Raw genomic sequence first — 20,984 nt, forward strand, 5'->3', positions numbered from 1 at the left:
CTGTTCTTTTGAACAGGACGCATAGTGATCACCTGTACTTTTGACCAGGACCCATAGTGATCTCCTGTACATTTGACCAGGACCCATAGTGAAGTCCTGTACTTTTGACCAGGACCAATAGTGATCTCCAGCCATAGTGATCTCCTGTACTTTTGACCAGGACCCATAGTGAACTCCTGTACTTTTGACCAGGAACCATAGTGAACTCCTGTACTTTTGACCAGGACCCATAGTGAACTCCTGTACTTTTGACCAGGACCCATAGTGAACTCCTGTTCTATTGAACAGGACACATAGTGATCTGTACTTTTGACCAGGACCCATATTGATCTCCTGTACTTTTGACCAGGACCCATAGTGATCTCTTTTGAACAGGACGCATGTACATTTGACCAGGACCCATAGTGATCTCCTGTACATTTGACCAGGACCCATAGTGAACTCCTGTACTTTTGACCAGGACCAATAGTGATGTCCAGCCATAGTGATCTCCTGTACTTTTGACCAGGACCCATAGTGAACTCCTGTACTTTTGACCAGGAACCATAGTGAACTCCTGTACTTTTGACCAGGACCCATAGTGATCTGTACTTTTGACCAGGACCTATAGTGATCTTCTGTACTTTTGACCAGCACCCATAGTGAACTCCTGTACTTTTGACCAGAACCCATAGGAATCTCATGTACTTTTGACCAGGACCCATAGTGAACTCCTGTTCTATTGAACATGACACATAGTGATCTCCTGTACTTTTGACCAGGACCCATAGTGATCTCCTGTACTTTTGACCACGACCCATAATGAACTCCTGTACTTTTGACCAGGACCCATAGTGATCTCCTGTACTTTTGATCAGGACCCATAGTGAAATCCTGTACTTTTGACCTGGAACCATAGTGAACTCCTGTACTTTTGACCAGGACCCATAGTGAACTCCTGTACTTTTGACCAGGACCCATAGTGAACTCCTGTTCTATTGAACAGGACACATAGTGATCTGTACTTTTGACCAGGACCCATATTGATCTCGTGTACTTTTGACCAGGACCCATAGTGAACTCCTGTTCTTTTGAACAGGACGCATAGTGATCTCCTGTACTTTTGACCAGGACCCATAGTGATCTCCTGTACATTTGACCAGGACCCATAGTGAACTCCTGTACTTTTGACCAGGACCAATAGTGATGTCCAGCCATAGTGATCTCCTGTACTTTTGACCAGGACCCATAGTGAACTCCTGTACTTTTGACCAGGAACCATAGTGAACTCCTGTACTTTTGACCAGGACCCATAGTGATCTGTACTTTTGACCAGGACCTATAGTGATCTTCTGTACTTTTGACCAGCACCCATAGTGAACTCCTGTACTTTTGACCAGAACCCATAGGAATCTCATGTACTTTTGACCAGGACCCATAGTGAACTCCTGTTCTATTGAACATGACACATAGTGATCTCCTGTACTTTTGACCAGGACCCATAGTGATCTCCTGTACTTTTGACCACGACCCATAATGAACTCGTGTACTTTTGACCAGGACCCATAGTAATCTCCTGTACTTTTGATCAGGACCCATAGTGAAATCCTGTACTTTTGACCTGGAACCATAGTGAACTCCTGTACTTTTGACCAGGACCCAAAGTGAACTCCTGTACTTTTGATCAGGACCAATAGTAATCTAATGTACTTTTGACCAGGACCCATATTGAACTCCTGTTCTTTTGAACAGGAAGCATAGTGATCTCCTGTACTTTTGACCAGGACCCATAGTGAACTGCTGTACTTTTGACCAGGACCCATAGTGATCTGCACTTTTGACCAGGACCCATAGTGATCTCCTGTACTTTTGAGCAGGACCCATAGTGAACTCCTCTACTTTTGACCAGGACCCATAGTAATCTCCTGTACTTTTGACCAGGACCCATAGTGAACTCCTATTCTATTGAACATGACCCATAGTGAACTGCTGTACTTTTGACCAGGACCCATAGTGATCTGCACTTTTGACCAGGACCCATAGTGATCTCCTGTACTTTTGAGCAGGACCCATAGTGAACTCCTGTACTTTTGACCAGGACCCATAGTAATCTCCTGTACTTTTGACCAGGACCCATAGTGAACTCCTATTCTATTGAACATGACACATAGTGATCTCCTGTACTTTTGACCAGGACCCATAGTGATCTCCTGTATTTTTGACCAGGACCCATAGTGATCTCCTGTACTTTTCACCAGGACCCATAATGAACTCCTGTACTTTTGACCAGGACCCATAGTGATCTCCTGTACTTTTGACCAGGACCCATTGTGAACTCCTGTACTTTTGACCAGGACCCATAGTGATCTGTACTTTTGACCAGGACCCATAGTTATCTCCTGTACTTTTGACCAGGACCCATAGTAATCTCCTCTACTTTTGACCAGGACCCATAGTGATCTGTACTTTTGACCAGGACCCATAGTGATCTCCTCTACATTTGACCAGGACCCATAGTGAACTCCTGTACTTTTGACCAGGACCAATAGTGATCTCCAGCCATAGTGATCTCCTGTACTTTTGACCAAGACCCATAGTGAACTCCTGTACTTTTGACCAGGACCCATAGTGAACTCCTGTTCTTTTGAACAGGACGCATAGTGATCTCCTGTACTTTTGACCAGGACCCATAGTGATCTCCTGTACATTTGACCAGGACCCATAGTGAACTCCTGTACTTTTGACCAGGACCAATAGTGATCTCCAGCCATAGTGATCTCCTGTGCTTTTGACCAGGACCCATATTGAACTCCTGTACTTTTGACCAGGAACCATAGTGAACTCCTGTACTTTTGACCAGGACCCCTAGTGATCTGTACTTTAGACCAGGACCTATAGTGATCTCCTGTACTTTTGACCAGGACCCATAGTGAACTCCTGTACTTTTGACCAGGACCCATTGGAATCTCCTGTACTTTTGACCAAGACCCACAGTGAACTCCTGTTCTATTGAACATGACACTTTTGACCAGGACCCATAGTGATCTCCTGTACTTTTGACCAGGACCCATATTGATCTCCTGTACTTTTGACCAGGACCCATAATGAACTCCTGTACTTTTGACCAGGACCCATAGTGATCTCCTGTACTTTTGATCAGGACCCATAGTGAAATCCTGTACTTTTGACCTGGACCCATAGTGAACTCCTGTACTTTTGACGAGGACCCATAGTGAACTCCTGTACTTTTGATCAGGACCCATAGTAATCTAATGTACTTTTGACCAGGACCCATATTGAACTCCTGTTCTTTTGAACAGGAAGCATAGTGATCTCCTGTACTTTGACCAGGACCCATAGTGAACTGCTGTACTTTTGACCAGGACCCATAGTGATCTGCACTTTTGACCAGGACCCATTGTGATCTCCTGTACTTTTGACCAGGACCCATAGTGAACTCCTGTACTTTTGACCAGGACCCATAGTAATCTCCTGTACTTTTGACCAGGACCCATAGTGATCTCCTGTATTTTTGACCAGGACCCATAGTGATCTCCTGTACTTTTGACCAGGACCCATAATGAACTCCTGTACTTTTGACCAGGACCCATAGTGATCTCCTGTACTTTTGACCAGGACCCATTGTGAACTCCTGTACTTTTGACCAGGACCCATAGTGATCTGTACTTTTGACCAGGACCCATAGTGATCTCCTGTACTTTTGAACAGGACCGATAGTGATCTCCTGTATTTTTGACCAGGACCCATAGTGATCTCCTGTACTTTTGACCAGGACCCATAATGAACTCCTGTACTTTTGACCAGGACCCATAGTGAACTCCTGTACTTTTGATCAGGGCCCATAGTAATCTAATGTACTTTTGACCAGGACCCATATTGAACTCCTGTTCTTTTGAACAGGAAGCATAGTGATCTCCTGTACTTTGACCAGGACCCATAGTGAACTGCTGTACTTTTGACCAGGACCCATAGAGATCTGCACTTTTGACCAGGACCCATAGTGATCTCCTGTACTTTTGAGCAGGACCCATAGTGAACTCCTGTACTTTTGACCAGGACCCATAGTAATCTCCTGTACTTTTGACCAGGACCCATAGTGATCTCCTGTATTTTTGACCAGGACCCATAGTGATCTCCTGTACTTTTGACCAGGACCCATAATGAACTCCTGTACTTTTGACCAGGACCCATAGTGATCTCCTGTACTTTTGACCAGGACCCATTGTGAACTCCTGTACTTTTGACCAGGACCCATAGTGATCTGTACTTTTGACCAGGACCCATAGTGATCTCCTGTACTTTTGAGCAGGACCCATAGTGAACTCCTGTACTTTTGACCAGGACCCATAGTAATCTCCTGTACTTTTGACCAGGACCCATAGTGAACTCCTATTCTATTGAACATGACACAAAGTGATCTCCTGTACTTTTGACCAGGACCCATAGTGATCTCCTGTATTTTTGACCAGGACCCATAGTGATCTCCTGTACTTTTCACCAGGACCCATAATGAACTCCTGTACTTTTGACCAGGACCCATAGTGATCTCCTGTACTTTTGACCAGGACCCATTGTGAACTCCTGTACTTTTGACCAGGACCCATAGTGATCTGTACTTTTGACCAGGACCCATAGTTATCTCCTGTACTTTTGACCAGGACCCATAGTAATCTCCTCTACTTTTCACCGGGACCCATAGTGATCTGTACTTTTGACCAGGACCCATAGTGACCTCCTCTACATTTGACCAGGACCCATAGTGAACTCCTGTACTTTTGACCAGGACCAATAGTGATCTCCAGCCATAGTGATCTCCTGTACTTTTGACCAAGACCCATAGTGAACTCCTGTACTTTTGACCAGGACCCATAGTGAACTCCTGTTCTATTGAACAGGACACATAGTGATCTGTACTTTTGACCAGGACCCATATTGATCTCCTGTACTTTTGACCAGGACCCATAGTAATCTCCTGTACTTTTGACCAGGACCCATAGTGAACTCCTGTTCTTTTGAACAGGACGCATAGTGATCTCCTGTACTTTTGACCAGGACCCATAGTGATCTCCTGTACATTTGACCAGGACCCATAGTGAACTCCTGTACTTTTGACCAGGACCCATAGTGATCTCCAGCCATAGTGATCTCCTGTGCTTTTGACCAGGACCCATATTGAACTCCTGTACTTTTGACCAGGAACCATAGTGAACTCCTGTACTTTTGACCAGGACCCATAGTGATCTGTACTTTAGACCAGGACCTATAGTGATCTCCTGTACTTTTGACCAGGACCCATAGTGAACTCCTGTACTTTTGACCAGGACCCATTGGAATCTCCTGTACTTTTGACCAGGACCCATAGTGAACTCCTGTTCTATTGAAAATGACACATAGTGATCTCCTGTACTTTTGACCAGGACCCATAGTGATCTCCTGTACTTTTGACCAGGACCCATATTGATCTCCTGTACTTTTGACCAGGACCCATAATGAACTCCTGTACTTTTGACCAGGACCCATAGTGATCTCCTGTACTTTTGATCAGGACCCATAGTGAAATCCTGTACTTTTGACCTGGACCCATAGTGAACTCCTGTACTTTTGACGAGGACCCATAGTGAACTCCTGTACTTTTGATCAGGACCCATAGTAATCTAATGTACTTTTGACCAGGACCCATATTGAACTCCTGTTCTTTTGAACAGGAAGCATAGTGATCTCCTGTACTTTGACCAGGCCCCATAGTGAACTGCTATACTTTTGACCAGGACCCATAGTGATCTGCACTTTTGACCAGGACCCATAGTGATCTCCTGTACTTTTGAGCAGGACCCATAGTGAACTCCTGTACTTTTGACCAGGACCCATAGTAATCTCCTGTACTTTTGACCAGGACCCATAGTGATCTCCTGTATTTTTGACCAGGACCCATAGTGATCTCCTGTACTTTTGACCAGGACCCATAATGAACTCCTGTACTTTTGACCAGGACCCATAGTGATCTCCTGTACTTTTGACCAGGACCCATTGTGAACTCCTGTACTTTTGACCAGGACCCATAGTGATCTGTAATTTTGACCAGGACCCATAGTGATCTCCTGTACTTTTGAGCAGGACCCATAGTGAACTCCTGTACTTTTGACCAGGACCCATAGTAATCTCCTGTACTTTTGACCAGGACCCATAGTGAACTCCTATTCTATTGAACATGACACATAGTGTCTCAGCCTCCAGTATTTATGCTGCAGTAGTTTATGTGTCGGGGGGCTAGGGTCAGTTTGTTATATCTGGAGTACTTCTCCTGTCCTATTCGGTGTCCTGTGTGAATCTAAGTGTGCGTTCTCTAATCCTCTCCTTCTCTCTTTCTCTCTCTCGGAGGACCTGAGCCCTAGGACCATGCCCCAGGACTACCTGACATGATGACTCCTTGCTGTCCCCAGTCCACCTGGCTGTGCTGCTGCTCCAGTATCAACTGTTCTGCCTTATTATTATTCGACCATGCTGATCATTTATGAACATTTGAACATCTTGGCCATGTTCTGTTATAATCTCCACCCGGCACAGCCAGAAGAGGACTGGCCATCCCACATATGCTCTCTCTAATTCTCTCTTTCTTTCTCTCTCTCGGAGGACCTGAGCCCTAGGACCATGCCCCAGGAATACCTGACATGATGACTCCTTGCTGTCCCCAGTCCACCTGACTGTGCTGCTGCTCCAGTTTCAACTATTCTGCCTTATTATTATTCGACCATGCTGGTCATTTATGAACATTTGAACATCTTGACCATGTTTTGTTATAATCTCCACCCGGCACAGCCAGAAGAGGACTGGCCACCCCACATAGCCTGGTTCCTCTCTAGGTTTCTTCCTAGGTTTTGGCCTTTCTAGGGAGTTTTTCCTAGCCACCGTGCTTCTTCACCTGCATTGCTTGCTGTTTGGGGTTTTAGGCTGGGTTTCTGTACAGCACTTTGAGATATCAGCTGATGTACGAAGGGCTATATAAAATAAATTTGATTGATGACTGATTGATTGATTGATCTCCTGTACTTTTGACCAGGACCCATAGTGATCTCCTGTATTTTTGACCAGGACCCATAGTGATCTCCTGTACTTTTCACCAGGACCCATAATGAACTCCTGTACTTTTGACCAGGACCCATAGTGATCTCCTGTACTTTTGACCAGGACCCATAGTGAAGTCCTGTACTTTTGACCAGGACCAATAGTGATCTCCAGCCATAGTGATCTCCTGTACTTTTGACCAGGACCCATATTGATCTCCTGTACTTTTGACCAGGACCCATAATGAACTCCTGTACTTTTGACCAGGACCCATAGTGATCTCCTGTACTTTTGATCAGGACCCATAGTGAAATCCTGTACTTTTGACCTGGACCCATAGTGAACTCCTGTACTTTTGACGAGGACCCATAGTGAACTCCTGTACTTTTGATCAGGACCCATATTGAACTCCTGTTCTTTTGAACAGGAAGCATAGTGATCTCCTGTACTTTGACCAGGCCCCATAGTGAACTGCTATACTTTTGACCAGGACCCATAGTGATCTGCACTTTTGACCAGGACCCATAGTGATCTCCTGTACTTTTGAGCAGGACCCATAGTGAACTCCTGTACTTTTGACCAGGACCCATAGTAATCTCCTGTACTTTTGACCAGGACCCATAGTGATCTCCTGTACTTTTGACCAGGACCCATAGTGATCTCCTGTATTTTTGACCAGGACCCATAGTGATCTCCTGTACTTTTGACCAGGACCCATAATGAACTCCTGTACTTTTGACCAGGACCCATAGTGATCTCCTGTACTTTTGACCAGGACCCATTGTGAACTCCTGTACTTTTGACCAGGACCCATAGTGATCTGTACTTTTGACCAGGACCCATAGTTATCTCCTGTACTTTTGACCAGGACCCATAGTAATCTCCTCTACTTTTCACCGGGACCCATAGTGATCTGTACTTTTGACCAGGACCCATAGTGACCTCCTCTACATTTGACCAGGACCCATAGTGAACTCCTGTACTTTTGACCAGGACCAATAGTGATCTCCAGCCATAGTGATCTCCTGTACTTTTGACCAGGACCCATAATGAACTCCTGTACTTTTGACCAGGACCCATAGTGAACTCCTGTACTTTTGATCAGGGCCCATAGTAATCTAATGTACTTTTGACCAGGACCCATATTGAACTCCTGTTCTTTTGAACAGGAAGCATAGTGATCTCCTGTACTTTGACCAGGACCCATAGTGAACTGCTGTACTTTTGACCAGGACCCATAGTGATCTGCACTTTTGACCAGGACCCATAGTGATCTCCTGTACTTTTGAGCAGGACCCATAGTGAACTCCTGTACTTTTGACCAGGACCCATAGTAATCTCCTGTACTTTTGACCAGGACCCATAGTGATCTCCTGTATTTTTGACCAGGACCCATAGTGATCTCCTGTACTTTTGACCAGGACCCATAATGAACTCCTGTACTTTTGACCAGGACCCATAGTGATCTCCTGTACTTTTGACCAGGACCCATTGTGAACTCCTGTACTTTTGACCAGGACCCATAGTGATCTGTACTTTTGACCAGGACCCATAGTGATCTCCTGTACTTTTGAGCAGGACCCATAGTGAACTCCTGTACTTTTGACCAGGACCCATAGTAATCTCCTGTACTTTTGACCAGGACCCATAGTGAACTCCTATTCTATTGAACATGACACAAAGTGATCTCCTGTACTTTTGACCAGGACCCATAGTGATCTCCTGTATTTTTGACCAGGACCCATAGTGATCTCCTGTACTTTTCACCAGGACCCATAATGAACTCCTGTACTTTTGACCAGGACCCATAGTGATCTCCTGTACTTTTGACCAGGACCCATTGTGAACTCCTGTACTTTTGACCAGGACCCATAGTGATCTGTACTTTTGACCAGGACCCATAGTTATCTCCTGTACTTTTGACCAGGACCCATAGTAATCTCCTCTACTTTTCACCGGGACCCATAGTGATCTGTACTTTTGACCAGGACCCATAGTGACCTCCTCTACATTTGACCAGGACCCATAGTGAACTCCTGTACTTTTGACCAGGACCAATAGTGATCTCCAGCCATAGTGATCTCCTGTACTTTTGACCAAGACCCATAGTGAACTCCTGTACTTTTGACCAGGACCCATAGTGAACTCCTGTTCTATTGAACAGGACACATAGTGATCTGTACTTTTGACCAGGACCCATATTGATCTCCTGTACTTTTGACCAGGACCCATAGTAATCTCCTGTACTTTTGACCAGGACCCATAGTGAACTCCTGTTCTTTTGAACAGGACGCATAGTGATCTCCTGTACTTTTGACCAGGACCCATAGTGATCTCCTGTACATTTGACCAGGACCCATAGTGAACTCCTGTACTTTTGACCAGGACCCATAGTGATCTCCAGCCATAGTGATCTCCTGTGCTTTTGACCAGGACCCATATTGAACTCCTGTACTTTTGACCAGGAACCATAGTGAACTCCTGTACTTTTGACCAGGACCCATAGTGATCTGTACTTTAGACCAGGACCTATAGTGATCTCCTGTACTTTTGACCAGGACCCATAGTGAACTCCTGTACTTTTGACCAGGACCCATTGGAATCTCCTGTACTTTTGACCAGGACCCATAGTGAACTCCTGTTCTATTGAAAATGACACATAGTGATCTCCTGTACTTTTGACCAGGACCCATAGTGATCTCCTGTACTTTTGACCAGGACCCATATTGATCTCCTGTACTTTTGACCAGGACCCATAATGAACTCCTGTACTTTTGACCAGGACCCATAGTGATCTCCTGTACTTTTGATCAGGACCCATAGTGAAATCCTGTACTTTTGACCTGGACCCATAGTGAACTCCTGTACTTTTGACGAGGACCCATAGTGAACTCCTGTACTTTTGATCAGGACCCATAGTAATCTAATGTACTTTTGACCAGGACCCATATTGAACTCCTGTTCTTTTGAACAGGAAGCATAGTGATCTCCTGTACTTTGACCAGGCCCCATAGTGAACTGCTATACTTTTGACCAGGACCCATAGTGATCTGCACTTTTGACCAGGACCCATAGTGATCTCCTGTACTTTTGAGCAGGACCCATAGTGAACTCCTGTACTTTTGACCAGGACCCATAGTAATCTCCTGTACTTTTGACCAGGACCCATAGTGATCTCCTGTATTTTTGACCAGGACCCATAGTGATCTCCTGTACTTTTGACCAGGACCCATAATGAACTCCTGTACTTTTGACCAGGACCCATAGTGATCTCCTGTACTTTTGACCAGGACCCATTGTGAACTCCTGTACTTTTGACCAGGACCCATAGTGATCTGTAATTTTGACCAGGACCCATAGTGATCTCCTGTACTTTTGAGCAGGACCCATAGTGAACTCCTGTACTTTTGACCAGGACCCATAGTAATCTCCTGTACTTTTGACCAGGACCCATAGTGAACTCCTATTCTATTGAACATGACACATAGTGTCTCAGCCTCCAGTATTTATGCTGCAGTAGTTTATGTGTCGGGGGGCTAGGGTCAGTTTGTTATATCTGGAGTACTTCTCCTGTCCTATTCGGTGTCCTGTGTGAATCTAAGTGTGCGTTCTCTAATCCTCTCCTTCTCTCTTTCTCTCTCTCGGAGGACCTGAGCCCTAGGACCATGCCCCAGGACTACCTGACATGATGACTCCTTGCTGTCCCCAGTCCACCTGGCTGTGCTGCTGCTCCAGTATCAACTGTTCTGCCTTATTATTATTCGACCATGCTGATCATTTATGAACATTTGAACATCTTGGCCATGTTCTGTTATAATCTCCACCCGGCACAGCCAGAAGAGGACTGGCCATCCCACATATGCTCTCTCTAATTCTCTCTTTCTTTCTCTCTCTCGGAGGACCTGAGCCCTAGGACCATGCCCCAGGAATACCTGACATGATGACTCCTTGCTGTCCCCAGTCCACCTGACTGTGCTGCTGCTCCAGTTTCAACTATTCTGCCTTATTATTATTCGACCATGCTGGTCATTTATGAACATTTGAACATCTTGACCATGTTTTGTTATAATCTCCACCCGGCACAGCCAGAAGAGGACTGGCCACCCCACATAGCCTGGTTCCTCTCTAGGTTTCTTCCTAGGTTTTGGCCTTTCTAGGGAGTTTTTCCTAGCCACCGTGCTTCTTCACCTGCATTGCTTGCTGTTTGGGGTTTTAGGCTGGGTTTCTGTACAGCACTTTGAGATATCAGCTGATGTACGAAGGGCTATATAAAATAAATTTGATTGATGACTGATTGATTGATTGATCTCCTGTACTTTTGACCAGGACCCATAGTGATCTCCTGTATTTTTGACCAGGACCCATAGTGATCTCCTGTACTTTTCACCAGGACCCATAATGAACTCCTGTACTTTTGACCAGGACCCATAGTGATCTCCTGTACTTTTGACCAGGACCCATAGTGAAGTCCTGTACTTTTGACCAGGACCAATAGTGATCTCCAGCCATAGTGATCTCCTGTACTTTTGACCAGGACCCATATTGATCTCCTGTACTTTTGACCAGGACCCATAATGAACTCCTGTACTTTTGACCAGGACCCATAGTGATCTCCTGTACTTTTGATCAGGACCCATAGTGAAATCCTGTACTTTTGACCTGGACCCATAGTGAACTCCTGTACTTTTGACGAGGACCCATAGTGAACTCCTGTACTTTTGATCAGGACCCATAGTAATCTAATGTACTTTTGACCAGGACCCATATTGAACTCCTGTTCTTTTGAACAGGAAGCATAGTGATCTCCTGTACTTTGACCAGGCCCCATAGTGAACTGCTATACTTTTGACCAGGACCCATAGTGATCTGCACTTTTGACCAGGACCCATAGTGATCTCCTGTACTTTTGAGCAGGACCCATAGTGAACTCCTGTACTTTTGACCAGGACCCATAGTAATCTCCTGTACTTTTGACCAGGACCCATAGTGATCTCCTGTATTTTTGACCAGGACCCATAGTGATCTCCTGTACTTTTGACCAGGACCCATAATGAACTCCTGTACTTTTGACCAGGACCCATAGTGATCTCCTGTACTTTTGACCAGGACCCATTGTGAACTCCTGTACTTTTGACCAGGACCCATAGTGATCTGTAATTTTGACCAGGACCCATAGTGATCTCCTGTACTTTTGAGCAGGACCCATAGTGAACTCCTGTACTTTTGACCAGGACCCATAGTAATCTCCTGTACTTTTGACCAGGACCCATAGTGAACTCCTATTCTATTGAACATGACACATAGTGTCTCAGCCTCCAGTATTTATGCTGCAGTAGTTTATGTGTCGGGGGGCTAGGGTCAGTTTGTTATATCTGGAGTACTTCTCCTGTCCTATTCGGTGTCCTGTGTGAATCTAAGTGTGCGTTCTCTAATCCTCTCCTTCTCTCTTTCTCTCTCTCGGAGGACCTGAGCCCTAGGACCATGCCCCAGGACTACCTGACATGATGACTCCTTGCTGTCCCCAGTCCACCTGGCTGTGCTGCTGCTCCAGTTTCAACTGTTCTGCCTTATTATTATTCGACCATGCTGATCATTTATGAACATTTGAACATCTTGGCCATGTTCTGTTATAATCTCCACCCGGCACAGCCAGAAGAGGACTGGCCATCCCACATATGCTCTCTCTAATTCTCTCTTTCTTTCTCTCTCTCGGAGGACCTGAGCCCTAGGACCATGCCCCAGGAATACCTGACATGATGACTCCTTGCTGTCCCCAGTCCACCTGACTGTGCTGCTGCTCCAGTTTCAACTATTCTGCCTTATTATTATTCGACCATGCTGGTCATTTATGAACATTTGAACATCTTGACCATGTTTTGTTATAATCTCCACCCGGCACAGCCAGAAGAGGACTGGCCACCCCACATAGCCTGGTTCCTCTCTAGGTTTCTTCCTAGGTTTTGGCCTTTCTAGGGAGTTTTTCCTAGCCACCGTGCTTCTTCACCTGCATTGCTTGCTGTTTGGGGTTTTAGGCTGGGTTTCTGTACAGCACTTTGAGATATCAGCTGATGTACGAAGGGCTATATAAAATAAATTTGATTGATGACTGATTGATTGATTGATCTCCTGTACTTTTGACCAGGACCCATAGTGATCTCCTGTATTTTTGACCAGGACCCATAGTGATCTCCTGTACTTTTCACCAGGACCCATAATGAACTCCTGTACTTTTGACCAGGACCCATAGTGATCTCCTGTACTTTTGACCAGGACCCATAGTGAAGTCCTGTACTTTTGACCAGGACCAATAGTGATCTCCAGCCATAGTGATCTCCTGTACTTTTGACCAGGACCCATATTGATCTCCTGTACTTTTGACCAGGACCCATAATGAACTCCTGTACTTTTGACCAGGACCCATAGTGATCTCCTGTACTTTTGATCAGGACCCATAGTGAAATCCTGTACTTTTGACCTGGACCCATAGTGAACTCCTGTACTTTTGACGAGGACCCATAGTGAACTCCTGTACTTTTGATCAGGACCCATAGTAATCTAATGTACTTTTGACCAGGACCCATATTGAACTCCTGTTCTTTTGAACAGGAAGCATAGTGATCTCCTGTACTTTGACCAGGCCCCATAGTGAACTGCTATACTTTTGACCAGGACCCATAGTGATCTGCACTTTTGACCAGGACCCATAGTGATCTCCTGTACTTTTGAGCAGGACCCATAGTGAACTCCTGTACTTTTGACCAGGACCCATAGTAATCTCCTGTACTTTTGACCAGGACCCATAGTGATCTCCTGTATTTTTGACCAGGACCCATAGTGATCTCCTGTACTTTTGACCAGGACCCATAATGAACTCCTGTACTTTTGACCAGGACCCATAGTGATCTCCTGTACTTTTGACCAGGACCCATTGTGAACTCCTGTACTTTTGACCAGGACCCATAGTGATCTGTAATTTTGACCAGGACCCATAGTGATCTCCTGTACTTTTGAGCAGGACCCATAGTGAACTCCTGTACTTTTGACCAGGACCCATAGTAATCTCCTGTACTTTTGACCAGGACCCATAGTGAACTCCTATTCTATTGAACATGACACATAGTGTCTCAGCCTCCAGTATTTATGCTGCAGTAGTTTATGTGTCGGGGGGCTAGGGTCAGTTTGTTATATCTGGAGTACTTCTCCTGTCCTATTCGGTGTCCTGTGTGAATCTAAGTGTGCGTTCTCTAATCCTCTCCTTCTCTCTTTCTCTCTCTCGGAGGACCTGAGCCCTAGGACCATGCCCCAGGACTACCTGACATGATGACTCCTTGCTGTCCCCAGTCCACCTGGCTGTGCTGCTGCTCCAGTTTCAACTGTTCTGCCTTATTATTATTCGACCATGCTGATCATTTATGAACATTTGAACATCTTGGCCATGTTCTGTTATAATCTCCACCCGGCACAGCCAGAAGAGGACTGGCCATCCCACATATGCTCTCTCTAATTCTCTCTTTCTTTCTCTCTCTCGGAGGACCTGAGCCCTAGGACCATGCCCCAGGAATACCTGACATGATGACTCCTTGCTGTCCCCAGTCCACCTGACTGTGCTGCTGCTCCAGTTTCAACTATTCTGCCTTATTATTATTCGACCATGCTGGTCATTTATGAACATTTGAACATCTTGACCATGTTTTGTTATAATCTCCACCCGGCACAGCCAGAAGAGGACTGGCCACCCCACATAGCCTGGTTCCTCTCTAGGTTTCTTTCTAGGTTTTGGCCTTTCTAGGGAGTTTTTCCTAGCCACCGTGCTTCTTCACCTGCATTGCTTGCTGTTTGGGGTTTTAGGCTGGGTTTCTGTACAGCACTTTGAGATATCAGCTGATGTACGAAGGGCTATATAAAATAAATTTGATTGATGACTGATTGATTGATTGATCTCCTGTACTTTTGACCAGGACCCATAGTGATCTCCTGTATTTTTGACCAGGACCCATAGTGATCTCCTGTACTTTTCACCAGGACCCATAATGAACTCCTGTACTTTTGACCAGGACCCATAGTGATCTCCTGTACTTTTGACCAGGACCCATAGTGAAGTCCTGTACTTTTGACCAGGACCAATAGTGATCTCCAGCCATAGTGATCTCCTGTACTTTTGACCAGGACCCATAGTGAACTCCTGTACTTTTGACCAGGAACCATAGTGAACTCCTGTACTTTTGACCAGGACCCATAGTGAACTCCTGTACTTTTGACCAGGACCCATAGTGAACTCCTGTTCTATTGAACAGGACACATAGTGATCTGTACTTTTGACCAGGACCCATATTGATCTCCTGTACTTTTGACCAGGACCCATAGTGAACTCCTGTTCTTTTGAACAGGACGCATAGTGATCTCCTATACTTTTGACCAGGACCCATAGTGATCTCCTGTACATTTGACCAGGACCCATAGTGAACTCCTGTACTTTTGACCAGGACCAATAGTGATGTCCAGCCATAGTGATCTCATGTACTTTTGACCAGGACCCATAGTGAACTCCTGTACTTTTGACCAGGAACCATAGTGAACTCCTGTACTTTTGACCAGGACCCATAGTGATCTGTACTTTTGACCAGGACCTATAGTGATCTTCTGTACTTTTGACCAGCACCCATAGTGAACTCCTGTACTTTTGACCAGAACCCATAGGAATCTCCTGTACTTTTGACCAGGACCCATAGTGATCTCCTGTACTTTTGACTTCGACCCATAATGAACTCCTGTACTTTTGACCAGGACCCATAGTGATCTCCTGTACTTTTGATCAGGACCCATAGTGAAATCCTGTACTTTTGACCTGGAACCATAGTGAACTCCTGTACTTTTGACCAGGACCCAAAGTGAACTCCTGTACTTTTGATCAGGACCAATAGTAATCTAATGTACTTTTGACCAGGACCCATATTGAACTCCTGTTCTTTTGACCAGGACCCATATTGAACTCCTGTTCTTTTGAACAGGAAGCATAGTGATCTCCTGTACTTTTGACCAGGACCCATAGTGAACTCCTGTACTTTTGACCAGGACCCATAGTGAACTCCTGTACTTTTGACCAGGACCCATAGTGAACTCCTGTTCTATTGAACAGGACACATAGTGATCTGTACTTTTGACCAGGACCCATATTGATCTCCTGTACTTTTGACCAGGACCCATAGTGAACTCCTGTTCTTTTGAACAGGACGCATAGTGATCTCCTGTACTTTTGACCAGGACCCATAGTGATCTCCTGTACATTTGACCAGGACCCATAGTGAACTCCTGTACTTTTGACCAGGACCAATAGTGATGTCCAGCCATAGTGATCTCCTGTACTTTTGACCAGGACCCATAGTGAACTCCTGTACTTTTGACCAGGAACCATAGTGAACTCCTGTACTTTTGACCAGGACCCATAGTGATCTGTACTTTTGACCAGGACCTATAGTGATCTTCTGTACTTTTGACCAGCACCCATAGTGAACTCCTGTACTTTTGACCAGAACCCATAGGAATCTCATGTACTTTTGACCAGGACCCATAGTGAACTCCTGTTCTATTGAACATGACACATAGTGATCTCCTGTACTTTTGACCAGGACCCATAGTGATCTCCTGTACTTTTGACCAAGACCCATAATGAACTCCTGTACTTTTGACCAGGACCCATAGTGATCTCCTGTACTTTTGATCAGGACCCATAGTGAAATCCTGTACTTTTGACCTGGAACCATAGTGAACTCCTGTACTTTTGACCAGGACCCAAAGTGAACTCCTGTACTTTTGATCAGGACCAATAGTAATCTAATGTACTTTTGACCAGGACCCATATTGAACTCCTGTTCTTTTGAACAGGAAGCATAGTGATCTCCTGTACTTTTGACCAGGACCCATAGTGAACTGCTGTACTTTTGACCAGGACCCATAGTGATCTGCACTTTTGACCAGGACCCATAGTGATCTCCTGTACTTTTGAGCAGGACCCATAGTGAACTCCTCTACTTTTGACCAGGACCCATAGTAATCTCCTGTACTTTTGACCAGGACCCATAGTGAACTCCTATTCTATTGAACATGACCCATAGTGAACTGCTGTACTTTTGACCAGGACCCATAGTGATCTGCACTTTTGACCAGGACCCATAGTGATCTCCTGTACTTTTTAGCAGGACCCATAGTGAACTCCTGTACTTTTGACCAGGACCCATAGTAATCTCCTGTACTTTTGACCAGGACCCATAGTGAACTCCTATTCTATTGAACATGACACATAGTGATCTCCTGTACTTTTGACCAGGACCCATAGTGATCTCCTGTATTTTTGACCAGGACCCATAGTGATCTCCTGTACTTTTCACCAGGACCCATAATGAACTCCTGTACTTTTGACCAGGACCCATAGTGATCTCCTGTACTTTTGACCAGGACCCATAGTGAACTCCTGTACTTTTGACCAGGAACCATAGTGAACTCCTGTACTTTTGACCAGGACCCATAGTGAACTCCTGTACTTTTGACCAGGACCCATAGTGAACTCCTGTTCTATTGAACAGGACACATAGTGATCTGTACTTTTGACCAGGACCCATAGTGATCTCCTGTACTTTTGACCACGACCCATAATGAACTCCTGTACTTTTGACCAGGACCCATAGTGATCTCCTGTACTTTTGATCAGGACCCATAGTGAAATCCTGTACTTTTGACCTGGAACCATAGTGAACTCCTGTACTTTTGACCAGGACCCAAAGTGAACTCCTGTACTTTTGATCAGGACCAATAGTAATCTAATGTACTTTTGACCAGGACCCATATTGAACTCCTGTTCTTTTGACCAGGACCCATATTGAACTCCTGTTCTTTTGAACAGGAAGCATAGTGATCTCCTGTACTTTTGACCAGGACCCATAGTGAACTCCTGTACTTTTGACCAGGACCCATAGTGAACTCCTGTACTTTTGACCAGGACCCATAGTGAACTCCTGTTCTATTGAACAGGACACATAGTGATCTGTACTTTTGACCAGGACCCATATTGATCTCCTGTACTTTTGACCAGGACCCATAGTGAACTCCTGTTCTTTTGAACAGGACGCATAGTGATCTCCTGTACTTTTGACCAGGACCCATAGTGATCTCCTGTACATTTGACCAGGACCCATAGTGAACTCCTGTACTTTTGACCAGGACCAATAGTGATGTCCAGCCATAGTGATCTCCTGTACTTTTGACCAGGACCCATAGTGAACTCCTGTACTTTTGACCAGGAACCATAGTGAACTCCTGTACTTTTGACCAGGACCCATAGTGATCTGTACTTTTGACCAGGACCTATAGTGATCTTCTGTACTTTTGACCAGCACCCATAGTGAACTCCTGTACTTTTGACCAGAACCCATAGGAATCTCATGTACTTTTGACCAGGACCCATAGTGAACTCCTGTTCTATTGAACATGACACATAGTGATCTCCTGTACTTTTGACCAGGACCCATAGTGATCTCCTGTACTTTTGACCAAGACCCATAATGAACTCCTGTACTTTTGACCAGGACCCATAGTGATCTCCTGTACTTTTGATCAGGACCCATAGTGAAATCCTGTACTTTTGACCTGGAACCATAGTGAACTCCTGTACTTTTGACCAGGACCCAAAGTGAACTCCTGTACTTTTGATCAGGACCAATAGTAATCTAATGTACTTTTGACCAGGACCCATATTGAACTCCTGTTCTTTTGAACAGGAAGCATAGTGATCTCCTGTACTTTTGACCAGGACCCATAGTGAACTGCTGTACTTTTGACCAGGACCCATAGTGATCTGCACTTTTGACCAGGACCCATAGTGATCTCCTGTACTTTTGAGCAGGACCCATAGTGAACTCCTCTACTTTTGACCAGGACCCATAGTAATCTCCTGTACTTTTGACCAGGACCCATAGTGAACTCCTATTCTATTGAACATGACCCATAGTGAACTGCTGTACTTTTGACCAGGACCCATAGTGATCTGCACTTTTGACCAGGACCCATAGTGATCTCCTGTACTTTTGACCAGGACCCATATTGAACTCCTGTTCTTTTGAACAGGAAGCATAGTGATCTCCTGTACTTTTGACCAGGACCCATAGTGAACTCCTGTACTTTTGACCAGGACCCATAGTGAACTCCTGTACTTTTGACCAGGACCCATAGTGAACTCCTGTTCTATTGAACAGGACACATAGTGATCTGTACTTTTGACCAGGACCCATATTGATCTCCTGTACTTTTGACCAGGACCCATAGTGAACTCCTGTTCTTTTGAACAGGACGCATAGTGATCTCCTGTACTTTTGACCAGGACCCATAGTGATCTCCTGTACATTTGACCAGGACCCATAGTGAACTCCTGTACTTTTGACCAGGACCAATAGTGATGTCCAGCCATAGTGATCTCCTGTACTTTTGACCAGGACCCATAGTGAACTCCTGTACTTTTGACCAGGAACCATAGTGAACTCCTGTACTTTTGACCAGGACCCATAGTGATCTGTACTTTTGACCAGGACCTATAGTGATCTTCTGTACTTTTGACCAGCACCCATAGTGAACTCCTGTACTTTTGACCAGAACCCATAGGAATCTCATGTACTTTTGACCAGGACCCATAGTGAACTCCTGTTCTATTGAACATGACACATAGTGATCTCCTGTACTTTTGACCAGGACCCATAGTGATCTCCTGTACTTTTGACCAAGACCCATAATGAACTCCTGTACTTTTGACCAGGACCCATAGTGATCTCCTGTACTTTTGATCAGGACCCATAGTGAAATCCTGTACTTTTGACCTGGAACCATAGTGAACTCCTGTACTTTTGACCAGGACCCAAAGTGAACTCCTGTACTTTTGATCAGGACCAATAGTAATCTAATGTACTTTTGACCAGGACCCATATTGAACTCCTGTTCTTTTGAACAGGAAGCATAGTGATCTCCTGTACTTTTGACCAGGACCCATAGTGAACTGCTGTACTTTTGACCAGGACCCATAGTGATCTGCACTTTTGACCAGGACCCATAGTGATCTCCTGTACTTTTGAGCAGGACCCATAGTGAACTCCTCTACTTTTGACCAGGACCCATAGTAATCTCCTGTACTTTTGACCAGGACCCATAGTGAACTCCTATTCTATTGAACATGACCCATAGTGAACTGCTGTACTTTTGACCAGGACCCATAGTGATCTGCACTTTTGACCAGGACCCATAGTGATCTCCTGTACTTTTGAGCAGGACCCATAGTGAACTCCTGTACTTTTGACCAGGACCCATAGTAATCTCCTGTACTTTTGACCAGGACCCATAGTGAACTCCTATTCTATTGAACATGACACATAGTGATCTCCTGTACTTTTGACCAGGACCCATAGTGATCTCCTGTATTTTTGACCAGGACCCATAGTGATCTCCTGTACTTTTCACCAGGACCCATAATGAACTCCTGTACTTTTGACCAGGACCCATAGTGATCTCCTGTACTTTTGACCAGGACCCATAGTGAACTCCTGTACTTTTGACCAGGAACCATAGTGAACTCCTGTACTTTTGACCAGGACCCATAGTGAACTCCTGTACTTTTGACCAGGACCCATAGTGAACTCCTGTTCTATTGAACAGGACACATAGTGATCTGTACTTTTGACCAGGACCCATAGTGATCTCCTGTACTTTTGACCACGACCCATAATGAACTCCTGTACTTTTGACCAGGACCCATAGTGATCTCCTGTACTTTTGATCAGGACCCATAGTGAAATCCTGTACTTTTGACCTGGAACCATAGTGAACTCCTGTACTTTTGACCAGGACCCAAAGTGAACTCCTGTACTTTTGATCAGGACCAATAGTAA

The sequence above is a fragment of the Oncorhynchus clarkii genome, chromosome 14, assembly GCF_045791955.1.
Source record: "Oncorhynchus clarkii lewisi isolate Uvic-CL-2024 chromosome 14, UVic_Ocla_1.0, whole genome shotgun sequence".
Taxonomy (NCBI): domain Eukaryota; kingdom Metazoa; phylum Chordata; class Actinopteri; order Salmoniformes; family Salmonidae; genus Oncorhynchus; species Oncorhynchus clarkii.